Source organism: Paralichthys olivaceus, chromosome 1 (assembly GCF_024713975.1).
Source record: "Paralichthys olivaceus isolate ysfri-2021 chromosome 1, ASM2471397v2, whole genome shotgun sequence".
NCBI lineage: Eukaryota > Metazoa > Chordata > Actinopteri > Pleuronectiformes > Paralichthyidae > Paralichthys > Paralichthys olivaceus.
Window position 1 is genome coordinate 4,252,443 of NC_091093.1, and position 20,219 is coordinate 4,272,661.

The 20,219-nt window shown below is 40.8% G+C and overlaps 1 protein-coding gene across 5 annotated transcripts in view; it reads left to right on the forward strand.

Annotated features, from left to right (window-relative positions):
• Nucleotides 1–20,219, forward strand: part of znf536 (zinc finger protein 536) — a 214,707-nt gene that overhangs the window by 73,162 nt on the left and 121,326 nt on the right. For all 5 annotated transcript variants that reach the window (XM_069530698.1, XM_069530742.1, XM_069530660.1 and 2 more), the window contains one exon: nt 3,728–3,827. The gene's annotated coding sequence lies outside the window, so the exon portion shown is untranslated. The remainder of the gene's footprint in view (nt 1–3,727; nt 3,828–20,219) is intronic.

Consider the following 20,219-nt stretch of genomic DNA (forward strand, 5'->3'; position numbering starts at 1 on the left):
CATGGCTCACCCATGCAAACATTGCAGTGTAAAATGTGTGACTTTCCCTCCTTTTTCTCTCCGTCGCTCTCTATCTGTTGCTGGCTGCAGAATGAAATCTAGTTGGGGGGCTTGATAAAGCTACAGATGAATAGACTTTCAAAATCACCTTCTATCAGGGCCTTGGCAGACTGCCTAAGATATCAAGTAGTACTCTTTACTCTTTTACTTAAGTAAAATTAATAATGCCACGATGTAAAGATTCCACCAGAGGGGTCCATCAAACCCCTGTTATAGTATTACAGTCAGTGGGTGTAGGTGTATTTAAATTCTATATATTACATTTTTCATTGTAACTGGCTACATCTGCCTTTCCTGTGCAGTATTCAAATTGCAAACCAATGCACATGGGATTCACAGGAAATATTTTTTTTCATGTACTGAACATGATACAGAAGATAAAAACCAGAGTATTTGCATGTTTCACTTATAATGTGCAAAACAAATGGGGCCCAACAATGTCTCCTAAAAATTAGGTGCAACAAATATGTATTAAAAGAGGTGGAGGTTAAGGTGTAGTACCACGTTTTTTACATAAAAAAAAAAGAAATCAACATAATGAGGAAACAAAAATATTTAACGAAATTCTACAAATGCTCACACACTTGTTTTTCTGACACCACACCTTGAACGTTGGATGAGCATTTATAGAGGGCGAAGTTAATATCAAAAAAGAAATAGATGAAATGAAAAAGCTTTTAGTTTTAATCATTGTCATTTTATTTATTTGTAAAATAGACAGCATGAAATCAACTATTACCATATTTTTGTTCTCTTTCCTAATGGGTATGTCACGGATTCTCCCTAATTCCACTGTCGTGTGAATGGGTGTTAACCATTTTTTGGAGAAATCTTAATAAAAATAAAATAATTTAATTCATAAATGATTAGGTGAGTACAAATGGAGGACCACTCAAAGATAAGGTTATACGTGTGGCTATACCCAAGAGACTTAGCCATGCATTCAAAGTATTAAATGAATAATTGTAGTACTCAATTCTTGAGTAAATACAGTGGTCAACAGTTAAAGCTTAGTGCACCAAGAATATTGCAAGTCAATAAGCAGAGCACCTCACTGTAGCCTCCACCCCGACATTGTCCTCTAGAAAATATTCTTCTGTACAACTCAACTGAAACAGGAAACAGCTTTTGTATGAAAGTAATCGCTGGCTGTATCATGTTCAGAAGCAACCTATTTTTGAATGAATAAAGCTAACGTTAGTAACAGCAGCCGAGTTGCCTGGAGGTTGTTTGAGTGGATGGTGGGCGTGCAAAGTGCAAAACTGTCACACCGATGTGAGTGAGACCGGGGCTCGCATCCACAGCCCTGTCTGTGGTAATAAGTTCAGGCATCAAAAGTGCTTCATTTAAAGATAATGGTTTCGCTGAAATTATAAAACACTGTATGAAGTAACTGTGCTTTTTAATGTTAAACCAGACCACAACCTCTCCCTGATTTAACCAAGTGTGTAGTGTACCTGAACATAGCTAGAGAAAAGTGTAACAGTTATCACTGGATATTGTTTTCTTAGCAGTCACCAGATGCGTTGACTATGAACATTTTATCAGTTTGTTCAGTCGAAACATATTTGTGATGATAACGTTTCCTTCAGAATGTATTTTTCTTCACAGTTTAGTTATTAATCACCTGTTGCAACAACATTTTTGGAATTATGATTAAACAGTGGAAATGTTGCCAGTGAACAGAATCAACACAGCAAATACGTTTCCTCATATTCATTAGTAATAGCTTTATTAGTAATGCCACTACCGACAGTAACCACAGGTGTCACCAAATGAATCAGCATCTTAACAACCTTAAGAATCTTAAAATAAAACCATGAGTCAACCCTGCCCCTCGGCCAATTGTATGTATAATATATACCTATCTCTAAAGTAGCCACTCTGCTGTCAAATGAATGGAGTCCTTGTAAATCATAGCATAAGATAAAAATACTTAAAATTTAACTCAAATTACATTTTTCCAGTAGTAAGTACTGGTAATCAGTGTTGGCAGAGATCATCATCAGTCAGGGATAAGAATTTTATTCTCCTCTGCTGTATTTTGTCTCATCTCCCTCTTTATGTTTAAACACCGCTAACATCGCTGTGCTCCTTGCGCGTGTATTGAGCGGTACTAGAAAGCCAGTCAAAACCGTACTCAGTGGGCCCAGAAAACACAGTGAAAGGTTTGGATGCAATTCACATATAGGTCAATTAAATGCAACAACATCTGCTCTCTCCCTACCATTTGCATATAGCATTCATATGTTAATGATGTCCCTTGTTTTTTTTTTCACATGTGTGTATGTGCATATGTGTTTATGTGCGCTATTTGTTTCTCTCAGTGTGTATATTTTTTTCTGTACTTCCTCCCCTCCTCCCAGTCTCTTTGTATCACCAAACAAAAAGAGATGCAGAAAATTTGGATTCATACTTCCCTTCTAGAAAAAAAACACAGATACGCCCGTCCTATTTTCACTTCCTCTCGCCTGACGATTAAAGGGGAGGTTAGACGAGTGCCACAGTTGTTCCATTGCTGTGCCCCTGATTCGACAAGAAGCCCCTTTAACGGCAGAGAAGGCAAGGCCCTATCTCTTCTCCAAGCAGCTTAATGCTTTATAAATCAATGATGACACAGATGGACTAGCGATAATCTATTTAGAATGCCTCACAGCAAATATTGTTCTGCAGATGATTAGACAGACAGTTATTTTAACTCAGACCCCTAAACCCAATCTCCCGCTTCTCATGATGCTCCTCAGATTTATAGTGGTAATTTGGGATTTGATATTTTCGTTATATGAAATAAATTCGGCAAAAAAGAGACGTACAAACACGGTAGTAATTAAAAGTGAAATCAAGTTGTGGTAGGGGGGTGTGTGTGTTTGTCTCTGTGCGTGTGTGCGTGTGTGTGTGTGTGTGTGTGTGCATGTATTTGGGCAGCTTGAGGGACAAAAGACATGAGGAGGTTCTGGTGTCTGTGCCAAGGCCATAATAATAAGGCATGTTTCTTTAAAGAAGGGGGAGACAGACCTTTAGCTGAATTATATCTCCAGGGTATGTGTGTGTGTGTGTGTGTGTGTGTGTGCGTGTGTGTGTGTTAGACAGTCTGGTGACACAAGGGGGGTTAATGGCAATCCAGGATCTCTGCCCCTTTTCATGGTCGATGGGTCTCAATTTGGCGTGCAGGGGTGGAGAGGAGGAGGAGAAAGGGAAGAAGAGGAGGAGGAGAAAAGAGCTGAGGAGGAGTGCAAAAATGAAGTGGAGGTTGTCAGACGTGGCAGCTGCTCGGAGGCCCTGATAAATATAAGCCCTTATTGATCGGTTGAAAATGAAAGATCCCCGAGTGGCGTGCAGTATTTAGCTTCTTGTCTGCCTCACGTCAGCGGTGGCCTTGCCTTGGAGGGATAGATTTTCAGCTGTGCCTCCGGGCACCACAGCGAGCCAGCTTTGATTTCATCTTTAACCTTTTTCTGGCTGCATTCCCTTGACCTCTGCAGTGTCGCTTGCTGAATTTGTTAGATTTTCATCTCAGCACTGACCCCCTGCCCCACCTCATCTTCCTCTTCCTCCCCACACGTCACTGTCTTCTCCATCCAGTCCACCTTCCTCTATGGCTCTTCACGTCTATATTTCATTATCACCTCTGCTTCTAATCTTTCCCCTCCACTGTTTCTGCTTCTAGGTGGCCATTCCAGTAAGCAGTAGTCAGTCGGGAGTGACAGCGAGAGGCCAGTTGATCCTGACAGACGCGTTGGACTCCATTATGCAGTTGGGGTGTTAAGGTAAGCTGACAACAATTCATACCTTAACCCGCAGCAAATTGTCCTCGACTTGAAGATTTCTCACAATTTCCAAAACCCTGTATGATATTTGCTTCTCACACTGTAAGGATAAAAGAACAAGACACATACACACGAATAAATGCACACAAACACTCACACACTCCAACTGTTCGTCATTCACTCACCATTTAGTCTTATCCCCAAAGGCACTCCGTCTTAAACCAAAACACACACACGCACACAGAGACAGTCACACAGCTACAGTACACTGCTTGCTATGTGCACAGACAGAACTTGTAACAATCTGGATTGTGATAATCTATGATAATCATCCACCACATGCCACCTAAAAACGCACATGGGTGGCATTCAACACCCACATTGGCACATTGCTTCCACGCATCTTGCCTCCCTCTCCTGCTCTCCCCAATGTCACTACCTCCAGCGTCAATGTCACTACTTTGTTCCTTATTTCTTTTTTATGTATGAGGAGGCTTGCACTATAACGCACCGTGGAGGGGGAAATAGGAACGAATCTTGAACAATTTATGTTTGGCATTAGTGTAATTGAATCCCACTCATATATCAAAGAAAAAAAGTTGCGAGGTGTGGGTGATATAAATGCAAGCTAGGGATCCATGAAAACACGGATCTGTCCCTCCTCTTTTCTGAACAATGTCCCCCATCTCTTTTTTTTTATTCTCTCCCTCTCTCCCCTCCTTTAGCTAGATGGATGATAAATTCCCAGCCAGAGAGCCAGCAACAGCTGTTGGCAGACAGGCCTGATATGAGAATAGCAGCATAGGATGAGCAGGCATTAAAAATTAATATGCTATTTAGCCTAGGTGTATTTTAGGTATTTGACATTTTCATGTCCGGGACAGACAAAATTTATTCATAGTACAGAAAAAAATAATAAAATAAAAATAGGTAGAGAGGAAAAGGTGGAGGGAGGGGGAGGAGGGGATCAGGGACACGTAAGGAGGATGCAGGGAACACTAAGTGGGGTGGAGGGAGGATTTGGCAACACCCTATATGGAGATAGAAAACTAGAAGGCTGATAAAGTGGAAACTGTTGTCCAGCAAAACTGCTTTATTTCTATCTACTAATGGAGGATCCACCTGAAAGATGAGTGGATGTAAGTTCAGTACCCAGCCCAACATAACACAAAATCCTCAGCCAAAAACCTGTCTCATAAATTCACTCAAACTTAAATAACTGCTAATGGTTCATTCACACCAATGCAAAGCAAATTTGTCACGCAATGAGATGCAAATTTTGCGTCATCAAAGACACAAAGATGCAAAATGTGCATCATTTGCTTCACCAGCTGGCAGTGACCCGAGCTAGCAGCTGATCGGAACAGCAACTGTTCATCCCTAGGTAGCGCTGGACACGGCATTCATCCTCCTCCTGGAGAAGACAGTGACATTTTCCGAGCTCTGTGCACCTCTGGATAGATTCTCTGATCCCACACAGGCGCTGGCCTCTCTGGTGTTTCCACGACAAGTACAACATAGCTATTGTAGTCACTTCAGCCAGTAGTCCCCTCTTTTCTGGAGGAGAACAGGCACATATTTTGGGTTGTGTTTACTCATGTTGCTTGCGTGAGTACCCAGAGTAAACACAAATGATCCTGCAGCCATACTTGCGCGATGCAAACATTCACTTTGCTTTTGGTGTGAACACAACATAATACCCATATGGCGAATAATGTGTACCGAGACGTTATCATCACAAGGTCCACTGATGTTGTGTTTCTGAAGCTTCCTGGCCTTTCTCAATGGATGGAGTTGCCCAGTTGTCATGGAGATGGTTTAGGTGTGATGGAAGTATATAATTTAGTCACTTGATAATAGCTGGTTGTACATGGGGGAGGGGGTGACTGCCTGCATTATCTGTGACCAAAATCCCACACCTGGTTATATGATAGTAAAGTAAGTGGAGCCTGTGATGAGATTTTCTTGTCAATTTATATAGTTTCCTGACGAGCAAACTCAACAACAAATAATAATTTTCTCTCAGAAGAAAAAATGTGGTGAGACTTGACATAAAAAACCCTCTATGGAAGAAGGTCAACTAAATGAATTTCCCTACCAAGCATGTGACACAGGAGACTGCTGCTTTCCTTATTGGAGGAAGAGTCATTGGTTTATTTTAAAGGTAGAGTAAGCTGTTCTGGAAAAGGAAGTTGATATTCAAACTCAACAGCAAAAGAATCCAAGTCACCCTTGAATGCTCCGTCAGAAGCTCCCAGTTCAACTCTGCAGTTTCAATTATGATGATGGTTTGGTTTGAGATGATTGCTGAAGATGAAGTGTTTTGGAGGCTGATGTTAGAACAACACTCTTTGTAGACTTTTCAATACCAAGAAGAAGACTCGATGTGATGTTTTGGTTGAAACTGGACCTCTAGCTAGATAACAAAATGATTGCTAATAACTTAATGTCCGTCCAAGAACTCTGTAACTCTTGGACCAAATCTAAAGTGTAATTCAGTTTTTCTTAGATTGTTCAGTTGTTGATGAGGATCACAGAGAGATACAGTATATTGTGGAAAGTTGAATAGCACTAACTTGTCTGCTCATATATCCAGACAGGAAACTTGAATTCCAGCTGTGATTACAGACAATTCACTCAATATAAACTTTACATTCTGTTCATTCATAAACATCATTAAATGTATATCCTCTCTAAAATACACCACACAAGCAGATATGTTGGCATTAATTGAAAACAAGTGGTTTTATGTTGTATGTATTTTGGTCCTGAATCTCTGACTGCCAGGATTAAGAAGGCCCTGCACGGATACTGAGCCACTCATCTGCCGTCAAACACAAGACCCCTGGTGGTCCAGACAGTAAAAGTACAAGTCCCATGCTGAGCCATGCTAGGACCTCTGTTTCTTTATCACTCCCTCTCTGCCTCTCTCACTGTCTCTGTCTCTCTCTCTCTCTCTCCCTCCTCGGTGATTAATGGCTAAATGCTGCTCTAGTACATCTCTATATCCCTCCTCATCCGTCCCTCGCTAATCGTTGTGAAATCTTAGACATGGCCTGGATTTGGCCTCCTGGAGAAAAAAAATGGGGATTGAATGGGATTGCAGGAGGGAACAATTTCAACCTCCCACAGCATCCATATCTTCTGTTTTTTTTTTACTTTTGAATTTCTTCTTCCACATATCTTTACACCTTTACTCCTTTTTCATCAAGAGAAAGATTTGGGTCAGTCTGGTTGGGTAGAGACACTTTTATCCTCTTCACAATATCTGGGTACAAAACAACTCTATTACGGTTTATGACACTTCAGAAAACAATTTTCTATAAATCACAATTTATGTCATGTCTAGGAGCAGCATGTAATGAATAGATAGTACAATGTTTTCTTGTGAAAATGGACAACAATTCATATTTCATTCAAACTAAACTGACATCATATGATGGAAAAATATACATTTGGGCTCTATTTAGGCTACTCTATATACTGATTTAAGGTATAAAATGTTAAAAAAATTTATGAAAACTCTCACCTGACATAATGTACTACTAAATCATACAACACATTCTGAACAAATTTTCTGTCAATGAATTAGCTACAATAAGTAGATATCATTTTTCATTATTATTTTTTAGCACTTGATTTAAAAAATACCTTTAAATAATCACAAAAAAATGTGGTCATTCAGAGAGTTTTTTTTTTTAATCAATTGAAAACAAAAAACTTGAAGCATGAATAGCCCAGCAAGAAAAAGAAAACTGGCTTGAATTATTGAAGCCGTCCCTAATCATGAAAATATATAATATTGTTCTCAGAAACATTTAAATAGTTCAGCACCTGACAAATCATAAGAATCAATCAATAAGTGACAATGGATTTAGGATACGTTGCCGTTAATACTTTTTCATAGTATTCAGTCTTTGAACTTCGTCAGATGAAATCCACTTGATTGATTGTTCTGTACATACAGTCAGTGAATGTCCACTGTGAAGGGGAGATGTGGTTCAACTGACCATACTCTGTGGGTTCAGTCAAATTTAAGCTGTTTGACACAACTGTCCTAACTCAATGTCCACTCGGCTGGGAATGTGATTGGCCTCTAGGATCTTTCTCTGGCCTTCCGCTGATTGCATGGCAACTCTAACCCTATGAGTCAAATTCAATTAGTAGATGAAGATCCTGAGATTTGGTAAAATTGTCAAACCACTGTTTACAAGGTCAAGAATAATTTCCACACTCAAATTGATTTATATATCTGTACAGCCTATATACTGCTAAATATACAGCATACCCAAGTTTATTGAAAACAGGAGTGGATAATTAGATTAAATGCCTGACAGGACTAAAAGGCGGAGTAATCACAAGCTCATTGCAACCATAGAACTGTTGTGACAGCATCACAACAGAGCAACATTAGTATCACTTCTCGTTGTCTTTATTCATACCTCTGCTTAAGCAATTAGCCCTCCACCACCTCTTTCCTGTTGCACCCTCAGTTTCTCTTTTTTTTCACCTCGTTGTCTGCTAATTATTTTTATTTCCTTCCATTTTCTTCCACTTTAACCCTCCCTCTCATCTTTTCCCCTCCATCCCCACAGCTTCCACACTCAGCTGAAACTTCCCGTCGCCACATAGCGCAGCGCTTTATATACGCTTACTGTTATTACCTAAGGGAACGTTTAGCACCTTCGTGTTAACACCATAACCTCCGCTACAGCAGCAGTGGCAATGGAGAGAAAAAACCTGGGAGGTGGAAACTAGAGACGGCTTGTGTTAGGTGAGCGTTCGACTGATCACTGCGATAAAAATGACGAGAGAGAGAGAGAGAGTATGTGACAAGACTGCTTGATTTCAACCTATTGGATGATCAATGATTCTTAAGGGGAGGGATAATTTCTTGCGATATGTCTCACTACAAAGTAAACAGAAATCAAAGCCCTTCAAGCTCTGAGACAAAAGCACAATATGAAAGAAACTATCTTAACAACTCCTTTATTCCTGCTCTTCTTTCCCCCTCCGTACGTGCCATTGATTTCACTTAACTGGTGTTAAGTGAAACTATTTGAAAAGCAATGGATCCACTTGACTTTCTGTCTCAGATTGTCTCCCAGTATAGTCAAATAAAACCTCTAACAAACCTCTCCTTTGCAGTACTCGTGTTTTTACGATTCTTAATTATCTTATCTGATTTTTTTGATAACCACTCAACACACTGAAACTTAAATTAAGGCATCAAGTTAAGTTTTCTCCCCCTCCTCCTTCGAGTTCACAGTTTGCATTGCAGTGTGATTGTAATGTTTTATGGCGGCCGATATGTCTTTGACTCTGCAGCCTCTTGGTAGATTACTATCAGCCCCGATCACTCAAATACACCCACCCTCCCCTGACTAAGATGTTGTACACAACAACGCGCCCCCACCTTGCCCCAGCAACCCTCACTGCTCCACACTCATTCCCCTTCTCCCTGATAGTGATCTGTGGACATTGATGTCTGTCTCATAGCAGTTTAGAGGCGCAGGGTGCACAACTTGACAGATAACAGGACGACTATCAAAGGAGTCAAAATCGAGTCATGTCCATGTCCATCAATGTGCTGTGATGAGCATGCATGGGAGAAGAAGTGCACACGCGTGGACAAAACACTGACAGCAGCTCAGGGAGAGACGGGGAAGGACTGTTAGATGATTACTGAAAGAAAAAAAGGACGAGTGTTCAGGGGGAATGGGCTCTCAAGACAGGAGCGCTCTCGCACACACACACACACACACACACACACACACACACACACATCCATCCGTTCAGGGAGGTTCTCTCTCTGTCCCATCCTCCTCCCAGGATATCAAGTTGTAATTGATATATGGGCTTGGCTGTCTCTCCCCTCCTCACTCACTCATATACGTGTGTGTGTGTTTAGGGCGACTTATCTAGATTTCACCCGTGATTCCTACTATTGCCCACTAACCAGCGACTTCCCCCAGCGGGATGGACAGAGATGGATGAGCTGAGGAGAAAAAAAAGGAAAAAAAAAGCTCCATCATTCCTCAAAAGGCCTAATGTGTTATCAAAGTAACTTCCAGCGTATTAGCAACAAGAAGCCCCAACCCCCTCATATCCTCTGCCCCCCCTCCCAGCGCCCACCACCTCCCTCTCCTCCTTTGTGGCGTTGCTCGCTCGCCTCGGCAAGCTTCCTGAATTAAACTGCCGGTTTCCTGTTCTTTTATATGCACGGCCACATCTGGGGCGCCCGCTCGCAGGGCCCCGCCGCTTAATAACAATCACCTTCCCTTTCACTCGGCCCTGATTGTTTCTAATTCGCCCTGACAGATAGTAGCTGACAAGCCGCCCGCACCTCCCTCCCTCCGTGACCCGAGCTCACTCAGCACACTTATAAGGCCTGTCATTTTTAATATTTGATTTTCACTTCGTAAAAAGTTATGTGTTTTAGAGCTGCCACAGCCACCATCGCCCACCCCCCTCCCCCTTCCTCCCCAGTATGTATGATGAAATCTGTATTTAACTGAAACCACGTAGAGAGGCCATTCCTCCTATCCCTCTCCTTTCTCTGTCCTTTCATCCGTTTTTTTAAGCCTCATGCTCTCCGTCCTTCTCCCTTTTTCATTAAGCGTCCTTCTTTCTTTATCTCTTTCTGCCGTCATCATTTCCAACTTCTCCTGTCTTTCTGTCTCTTTTGCTCAGTCTCTTCCTCTCTATTTATTTTTTTAAAGACAAGTGGTGGGATTGTACAGACTAATACGTAAGCCACTCTCTAACCCACAGTGAGCCACCTTTACAGCCACATTCATCCAGGCATATATAGGACAAAGCCACACGGTTAGGAACAGAGCTGTGTGTATTGACAAATAACTGGCGTCCACATCCATCCGTCAGACATGCAGCTTACTGGCTTCCAGCTTTATTTGCTTTCCATTGATTCCCATTATAGGTATATGGAGCCATGTAAAATGCATATCAGGTAGACTGATCATTAAATGAAAGAATAGATTCATCGACAGCTTGATGGATGACATTTTGCCGAGAGATCCCTATAGACTTTCAATAAAAATACAATTTGGAGCTTAAGACAAAGGAAAAAAGAGGCGTGAAGCCAACTAAGACGGAGAAGGAGAAAAAGCAATGATTATAAGATGGATTTACAAATGCATGGCAGCACGAAACCCATCTTCACTACCATTGGGCATTAACACAACATTGACACAATGTAATAAAACATGTAACCCCAGAACTAAGTTAATATCATTAAATATGCACCGTCATTCATATTCCTCCATAATGTGTTGTCCTTAAAGGTCATTTTGCTTTTATTTGGCATAGATTGAAAAAGATAGGACACAGTTTGACTTTGGGATGGAATCAAATCAGACCTTGCACAAAGACTTGTCCCAAGGTGCTGAATAGGCCTTTAGGCCTGGAGGGGCCTCTTCCTCTTCCAGACTTGTAGTTGTTTGAGCTGTAGCTACGATTTTCTTCCTTAAGTATTTTTGTTTCTGAACCATAACTGCTCCTAACCCAGTGGCAGCTGGTTGTGAGCAGGTTTTCTAACATTTACAGATTTTAATTCAGATGCTTAATACATTATTATTAAATATTTGAAATTAGCAAAAGTTTGGGCTTTAAAAAGCATTGTTATATTACTTGAAATGAAGTTCAACTGTATAAAAACATTCGCAAAAATGAATCCATTTTTTTAATCTTGTACCTAATGGGTGCCATCCAAGCTGTGCAATACACACTACTTCATCAACAGCTTGCCCCTGATCCTGCTTCCATCTATAACAAGTAAATGGGTGTAAAATAGGGCACAGAGGACAAAGCATAAAACCAATAAAACAATAAGATCCATGAGTGATTTGCTGAGTAGCCAATCAGGAGCTCACACAAGGGACTCTGTGGGTGCACAAAGAGCACGACTCTCACGCCACAAACCAGGGACTGTGTCCAGACATTCGTCTGTGGTTCGGTTCAGGCAACAAAAGCTTTTAGTTTAAGGTTATGGAAAAAATGTGGTTTTAATTGACTGTGAATGAACACATTGTAAACACAAGACCATGAGCATTAAAAAGTTTTTATGCTCAAAAAATAATGGCAGAAACCAAATAAGTTATCGAACAGTTTACTGACATAATGTGTATCAGTGTTGTTGTGATTTGTCCAATATTCTCACTTTGGTAGTAAAATAAAATGTTCAGTCACAGTTACATTCACACACAACATGTTTGCTGTTGTTGCTTTGTTGTACAGACACATTTTTAGGAGGCAGAGACAGTAGAGGTTTATGGCGTTGGCCTTTCTCCTTTAAAACAAACCAAGATTGATCATATTTCAGCAACAAACAAGTTGTGCTGCCATTTCTCATATCTCCAACAGTGTCACGACAGTCAAGTCATATTCACAGCACAACAAATAAAATATCATCAGATCACTATATCATCCACCAACTCTGCAATCACTTTTTTTCTGTCATTGCAATCAGCCTTGTGCACCCAAACACTGTCTAACAAACACACTCCCCCTAACCCACCCATCAAGGCATACTTCCATTTTGGGACACTGAGGTGCCTGGGGCGTACCCACTGCCATTCTCGTCTTTACCCGATGACAAAAACACAACTAATTGGAGTACCACTGCATGTTTTCACTAAAGGCACAATTTAATTACATTTGAGCTGGGAATGAGTATTTTGGGAATGTCTGTATGTTCATTCAAACAAATGGAGCGAATGAAAAGCAATATTTGTTTTGCTTTGATTAGCAAATGGGCAGGGTAATTTGTTAAGGAGAAAAAGAGTGAGGGCAGAAAATCTCTGTTTAACCCCCAGCTTTCCAGCGGTGGACCGCTCACACACACACACACACACACACACACACACGCACACACACACACACGCACACACACACATTTCATCCCCTCCCTAAACATGCCCCTTCCATCCTAAACATTAATGAACTTTTGCTCCTGGCTTTTAGAATCTGACGTCCCTCTTCTGCTCTCTTTTTTTGTCTCTTCCCCTCTTTTCGTCTGCTTTTGTTTCTCCATGTTTCTCAGCCTCTGTCCTGTGGTCCTCCTGGTCATAAATCCTTTATTAATAACTCAGTGAATAATGTAAAGAGTATTGTTTTCTCCAAGGTTGTATTAATAAACATGAATGAATTTATTTGTCTTCACCAAAGCATGATTAATGCACATTAATGCCTGGATATAGCTCACTCTGCCCTGCATCATCAAGCACACATCACCCACCCCCACGCTGTCACTCCTACAAAAAAAAGACCTATCAACATTAAATATTTATGGCATAATATTAATGGTTTGTAAAGAAAATAACAAGTTATTAATCCTCTGATTAACAACTGATTAACCTTTTTTATTAAACACGTGATCCGTGCATCATCGACTCTGGATATGTCGACTGACTGCACTGCAGAATAATTATTTTTGTGTCTTTTCTAATTGCAAAAATCGCCTGGCTGAACTATATGTGTGAGCACTTCTTCCTCTCTCTCTTTTGCTGTGCAAAGACACACCACTCACACTTGTTCAAACAACACAAGATGTATGTACCCCGAGATCACGGTGAAGGATAAAGGAAAGGAAGAAAATATAAAACACACAAACATAACTGGCACATTCTTTCACATTGAGGGAGTACAAGAGCTGCGCCTAAATTTAGCAGCAAATCTTTTTTAAAACAATGGGGTTTAATTCACATATCCGTTTATTCTGCAGTCACTGGCATGGGGTGGGAAAGTGGAGTGAAAACACAGCTGAAGGACAAAACATTTTCTCTCCTCCTTTTTTGCCTCTGTTCATCTCAAAGCTATTGTCTGTATTTTTAGTTCTTGTCAACTGAAAGACAATTGTGTTATGTTTTCTGACATAATGGTTCTGACTTCAGATTGGAGACAACTGAATTAAACACAATATGAATCTCTCGTGTGAATCTCTAGTTCGAATCCAAATTATTTTTCAGTAGTGTTTTGGAAACAGTACAGTAAGTGTTTAGTCAAAAGTAAAAGTGCTCAGAATTCAAATGTTTTCCAAATGACTACTGACTTACACATCCTGTTAGTGCTGTCATTTCTAAAGCAAACCGCCATATTTCAGCTCCTACTTTTCCAAATTAACATCCACTTTAAAATGATCCGTTGCAAACCTTGTATCTGAGAAGGAGGTTCCACCACTGTGTACTGCGTTGACCTCAGGACGGCTTGTTGTCAGACATGTAGTGTAGTTCCACTGCGTTACTGTCATGCTCTAACTTTTACAAAAGCAGCTCTAAAATGCAGCATGTCTCACACACAGCTTGCTGCCATCTGTTGGCTCCAGAGTCTGTTTGAACTTGTAATATCACAGCAGTGTCCCCTGTTCTTGACCTTTCACTCCAGCTCTTATCGTCCAGTGAATGTGCACACCTGAATATGAGGAATAGCGTGTTTCTGTGCTGTAACCATTAAAATAAAAAATTCAGTGAGTTTAAATTTGTGTTTCATTATTATGCATTAGCTATAATGAGCAAGTTTCAAGTCTCTCCACTTGCATGGATTGGGAAATGGTTGTCATTACTGTTTTAAGTTGTTAGAACATGGATAGAACATTTTCTGGGTAGGCAGTGGAAAACCCCTATTGTCCTTTAAAAGTGCTGTACTTTGGTAAATGCTCTTAAATATCCATCAATAGCCCATATTCACAAATCATAATTTGTCTCATAGGGCTTATCAAGGTTCTTCAAGCCCTGTGCTTAACCTTCAGCTAGAGTATTTAGAAAATTACCCCAAAAACCCTATAAACGAAAAAAACATAGAATCCTCAGAGAGAGCCACATGTGAGGGATCCCTCTCCCAGGACGGACACAAGTGCAGTAGATGTTGTGTGAAATACTTTATTTTCAACTTCAGTTTTTTTGTCATTTAGAAGACGTTAAAAGAAAAACAAGCTTCTCACAAAATCTCACAACATAAACTCGCCTCTTAAATGCACTCGCACATGCTCCCAATCCAAAGCACGAGTACATCAGCCAACAGAGTGATGTAACATACAAGACTGAATGTGACGAATCAATATCGTGTTGATAGATGAGGCATTTGGAGTTAAAGTGTTATTATAGCTTCATTATAAACTATATTTGAAATTAAACTATATTGACGCTGATACTGAACTTAAACTCATGAAGTTAGATCTGACTATGCAAGATTAACATTATCAGCATTATCAGGCTTGTTACTGTGAATCAGTTAATTCTTGTTGCTTTATAAATCTGCTGTATAAATAAATTGAAACATTGACGTGAACAAGCTAGCCAGCCTAAACAATTACTTTTTATTTTTATTGAGAGCCTCAGCAGTGTCAGCATAGGCAAAGGACAGGCTTCACTCCACAATAGTTTTTGTTGTTTGTGCTTATGTGGAGTTGGTTGTTTGTTGATGTTATGGGTCTCCATTTCTAAAGCTATAATTAACCCATGTTGCACACTGTTGACTCAACATTGGAATTTGTCCTGAACACTTTTCCTAAGCTCTTCACATAGAAATAGCAACAGAGATGGTCTGACAGTTTTTTTTTAAAACTTCATTTTACAATCTGTTTGAGCTTTGTCAGTTAAAAAGCAATTAATACATGTAAATTGCTCAACACTCTAACATATTGTACCTTCAAGTCATGTCTTTGTTAAAACTTCCCACATCTGCCGTGATTTATACATGTTTTGCTGCGCTCTTTGAACCAATATGTGTGTTGGCGAACACTTGTTGTGAATTTCTTTTTTTTCATGTGTTGCCTTATAATGCCTTGCCTCAGTTCTGTCTCTCAAAGAACATACTCTCTGTGTCTTTCCATTTCCTATTCTTTCTCTTTTTTAATTGTCTCTTTCAACTCCTGCCATCCTGGGAATCCTCATAAAGCAGTTACGCATCCGAACTGAAAAGAAAAAGGAAAAAAAAAGTACCTCTGAACTTGCTTTTAGTGCTGTTTGTCCTAATTACAGATCATTTTATCACTGTCAAAAAAAAGATTCTAGTCTTAGTGTTATGTTGCCCTGGATGCTGATCCTGTTAAAGTTCAACCCTATTTTACTGTCCTGGAACTCCTCCTAAGACCTGGATTCATCACATCTATTCCCCATGGCACTTCACTCTGTCTCTTCTGTTCTCTACTGTCTCCACATTTCCTCTTTTTCTCTCCCTTTATTTCTGAAGACATCATTTTTTATGCTATCATCAAAATGAATTAGTCTGATCCCAAAATATGCAGAAGGACATATGGTTTGGCCCAGTTTCTGAGAAGTGCCGGGTTCAGTTTTTGGTCATTCCTGCGAAAATGGTGTCTGTGTGTGTGTGTGTGTGTGCACGTGTATGTGCATGTATTTATGTGTGTGTGTGTGTGTGTGTGTGTGTGTTCATCCATTTACAAGTTGGATTCCAGGGCCATTTTTGGAGGGTATTTATAGTCTGCTCACACAGAGGTGGACTTCAGTAATTAAGAAAGTAGTAAAGGTGGCTAATTCTACTTTTCCAATCAGTTTTTTTAATCTGTCTGTTCTGGAAACACAGACACATGCAGACACACTTATAGAGCGACAGGTACATGAGCTTTAAGCCTCTTATGGCTTCTTGCCTCCATGCTGTGCAGACACAACACTGTGTCAGGAAGAGGTTTAGACATGGTGCGGGCCTTCCTTAATTACTGGGGGATTGCTAAGTAGATATGGCTGTGCTTTCACTGCAGTAGGTGCTGGGTCAGTGGCAGACTATGGGATTAGCTGCACTGTCTAGCCTCACAAAAAAGTGAGCAGTATTTTTCCTAAAGAAAAGGAAGAGCTTCAGTAAAGTTTTAGACAACAGGAGAGAGTTTACCGAGTGCACCGTGCTACTGAGTCCTCGTTGATTGCCTTTCATTGATCCCATGTTATAAAACTGGTATATGATTTTATTTATTCAGTAAATACGTAGCTTCTGAACACACTAGCCAGCTATTATGCTTTCACTAATAGATGTTATTCTCACAGTGACCTGCGATACAAAGGCTTCTCATAGGACAGTAGTTTTTATCATGAGACTGGTTGGGGGGCAAAGAAAGGAGGAAAAGGGTCAGTGAATGGTTTCATGAGTATGAAGTTGTGAAATATGATTCATATGCTTTGAGTCATACCTCTTGAATTTCACCTCCTCTCTAAGAAGGTAGAGAAGAAGACTCTATTTTGTCCTCACTCTGGAGCTCAGTGGTCCTCACTCCGCTGTGCACACTTTAGATTTGTCACAGAACAAATAGAGTTACGTTGAGTGCAATCAAAACACTCCGAACTGTGGTGGGTTTTTTGTGGGAGGAAGACAGTTTTGCCTCCTTGTCACCAGAGTGAGTTTGGACGCACCATCACAGGAGTTTCGTGACAGCCCAGTGAAGGCTGCTTTGTTTGCCTAAGTCGTCTCCATTCCCTTTAATGAGCCATTATGGTTGTGTTTTGTCTCAGTCGTGTTCATTGGCTGGTTGAGTTTCTGAGACGGTGAGACAGAGGAGACAATGGATAGGGGGGCAGCAGTGGTGGGGGTAGACCCGTCTTCAGAACCTCCACGAAGTGTTTCAGGAAAGAGAAGGGAATGGAGAGACAGTAAGTGAAAAAGTAAGCAAAGAATGGTACATAAAATGTACCAGTAACAGCTTAAACACCACAAAAGTGAGATCCAAGGGAGAGCATTTGGGCTTTGACAATGCACCAGTGATGAGGCATATTGTGGACTTACATAGTAACACCATCAACCAAAAAGTATAAGGACCAGTTAAATCAACTGTGGCCTTACTGTGGCATTCTACTCTGAATATCTACGCTTTGTATTTCCACTGGCTCTTAAGAACTGTCGAGCAAAAGAGCAGTAGATAACTCCTTTAACGAACTCCTTTCACCGAAGACCTTTGTATCATCTGTCTTCTTGCTCCTAAACGTTTTCCGAATCAAAGCCTCAGTCTTGAAGACAACTTTTCCAGCATCTTCCCCCTCATCCTCTTCATCCTCCTTCTCTTTTGTCTCCCCCGTTTGCCTGGAGGTGCGAGGAGCTTCCTCTCCCCAGCACGTGGTAAACTGTAACAGAGCGGCATGGAACGTGATGGGATGTTGAAGGGGGGAAGATGAGGGGAGTTGGGTGGCTAAGCAGACACTATGACAACCCACCTGTCAGCAGGTACTCAGTATAATTGGTGAACGAAGGCCGCAGGATAGTAGCGGGGCCCCTTCTCTTCTCTCTGTCTGCTGCTCTGTTGTTTGTTTGATGGGTATTTGAAGTTGCCAGCCAGTCGTTGGAAGCTTGTTCCTTCCGTGTTTGGTTCGCATAAAGACAGAGGCTAACCAGGAGAGAAGAAAAAAAGAGAAAGAAAGAACACATTTTAAATATGAATCACTATCCAGGTAAGTTCACTGAAAGTGATTCGTCAAGGAGGGTTGACAGTTTTGACAGTGCCGCTTGTACTTTTCATTTTGGAATGTGAATGGATGAATGTATTTTTCATCCATAGTAGACTCTTCCTCCTCTCTCAATGCCAATTCCAGCCATCAGGCTCTGTTTGCCCTCTAATGAAACATATTCATCTTCATCTTGCGCTCTCGCGGTTCTCAAACTCACTTTACAGCATAGTCAATTAAACCCTTAGGGGCCACTCTGTGCATAAAAGGATATATAATGCTTTGACATTTCAGTGAGTCCACATTAGGCACACCCATAGAGCATTCTGCTATGAGCTCGATGAGAAAGAGTCAAAGCCAAGCCTAGAGGTAGAGGAAAGCCAGTCAGAGGGATTGGGTCTCGTATAAGCTAGTTATCTCTTAGGATTCAGTTACTTATGCTGATGTAATAGGGCAATTGTAAGCTGATACTGAAGTCTTTCTGTGACCCCTACACTGGCTCTTGTTCTCATATTAGGCTGCCTAATATATATTAATGCATATATAGTGTAACAATAGCCTAATTAATAAATAACTTAAATGCTCTCAAATGGAGGAGAAGTCTATCAGTGTTGTAGATCATTATATAGAACTTTTGAATCCCAGAATGTCCTTTAGGTACAGTTTATGATATTGTGTTTTATCTAAATCTGCGATCGTCTGCTTTGCTTGCTTGAGCTGGTCCCCCCTAGACGTTCATACAGTCATTGGAACAACTGGGGTCAGCAGTGTAACGACGCAAAGCCAGCTTCAGGGCTCTGTGTGTGTAAGTGTGTCTGCTATAGGCTTAGTTGATCCTGCATCTCGATGGCATGAAACAGCTTGACAGGGCCAACTTCTCCTTCAGGCAGAACTTCATCCCTTCCCCATCCTCCCCACCCCCATACTCCCTTACTTGTGTGTGTTCAAGCGCACACATCACATGCCTTTCTTGAACTCAACTCTGTACTCAGGTCAAGTGTTCACTGGAATCAGGAGTGTAGATTGTAGTTTGGATATTATTGTTGCATCAAATGTCATTGCAGGAGTGTGATGACAAAGAGTTGGTCTATGTTTACTTACAAGGAATTTGGGTCATCTAGATTTACACTGGGCACATTTTCCTCAGTGTACCAGCAGAGGTATGAAGGTGTAAGGAGGCTGGAGACTGTTGCCAATGAATCCTTAAACAGAGAAAGAGGCTACAAACATGGCCGTGATTCTAATCACAATGAATTACATCCTTGTTGTTGATTGATTGATGATCTCATGCCACAACCCGTGATTGACATCTAATGCCAACCCTGTCTCCTACATTTATATCTTTCAAATTCGTTTTTTCAATTGTGTTGGAGTGGGACATGTAATATCGAGCTGGATTAAGTTCACCGGCAGCTCCTCTTGTTTGTGTCTGAAGCTCACTTTTCATGTAGGTTTACGGATGGCAAGAGCTGTTTCTCGGAGAATTTGTAATTGGCCTTATAATAACACTTCGGTGAAGGTTAGGGAAAGATTGTGGTTGAAGTTAAATGTCAATGCTGTAAACATGTCCTGTCTTGTACTTATGAAGACTTTTAAGAAAACAATGATGTTTCACGTATATATGTATACTCACATAAAGTAACAATGGCCTAATTGATGGACTAAACAGTAACGGGAGCGTATCACTGTTCTGGAGGATTCTATAGAACCTTTGGATTTTTAAGAATGTTCTCGAGGGACTGTTGTAACTTTGTGTTTTATCTAATTCTGTGATCTGCTGCTTTAATTGCTGGAGCTGGTCCCTCCTAGATGTTCATACCATCTTTGGAACAACTTGCAGTGTAATGACGCAAAGCTGGCTGCAGGGCTCTGTGTCTAAGTGTGTGTGTAAGTGTGTCTGCTAGGCTTGCAGTTGATCCTGTGTTTCGATGGCATGAAACAACTTGACAGGGCCAACTTCTCCTTAAGGCTGAACGTCACCCCTTCCCCC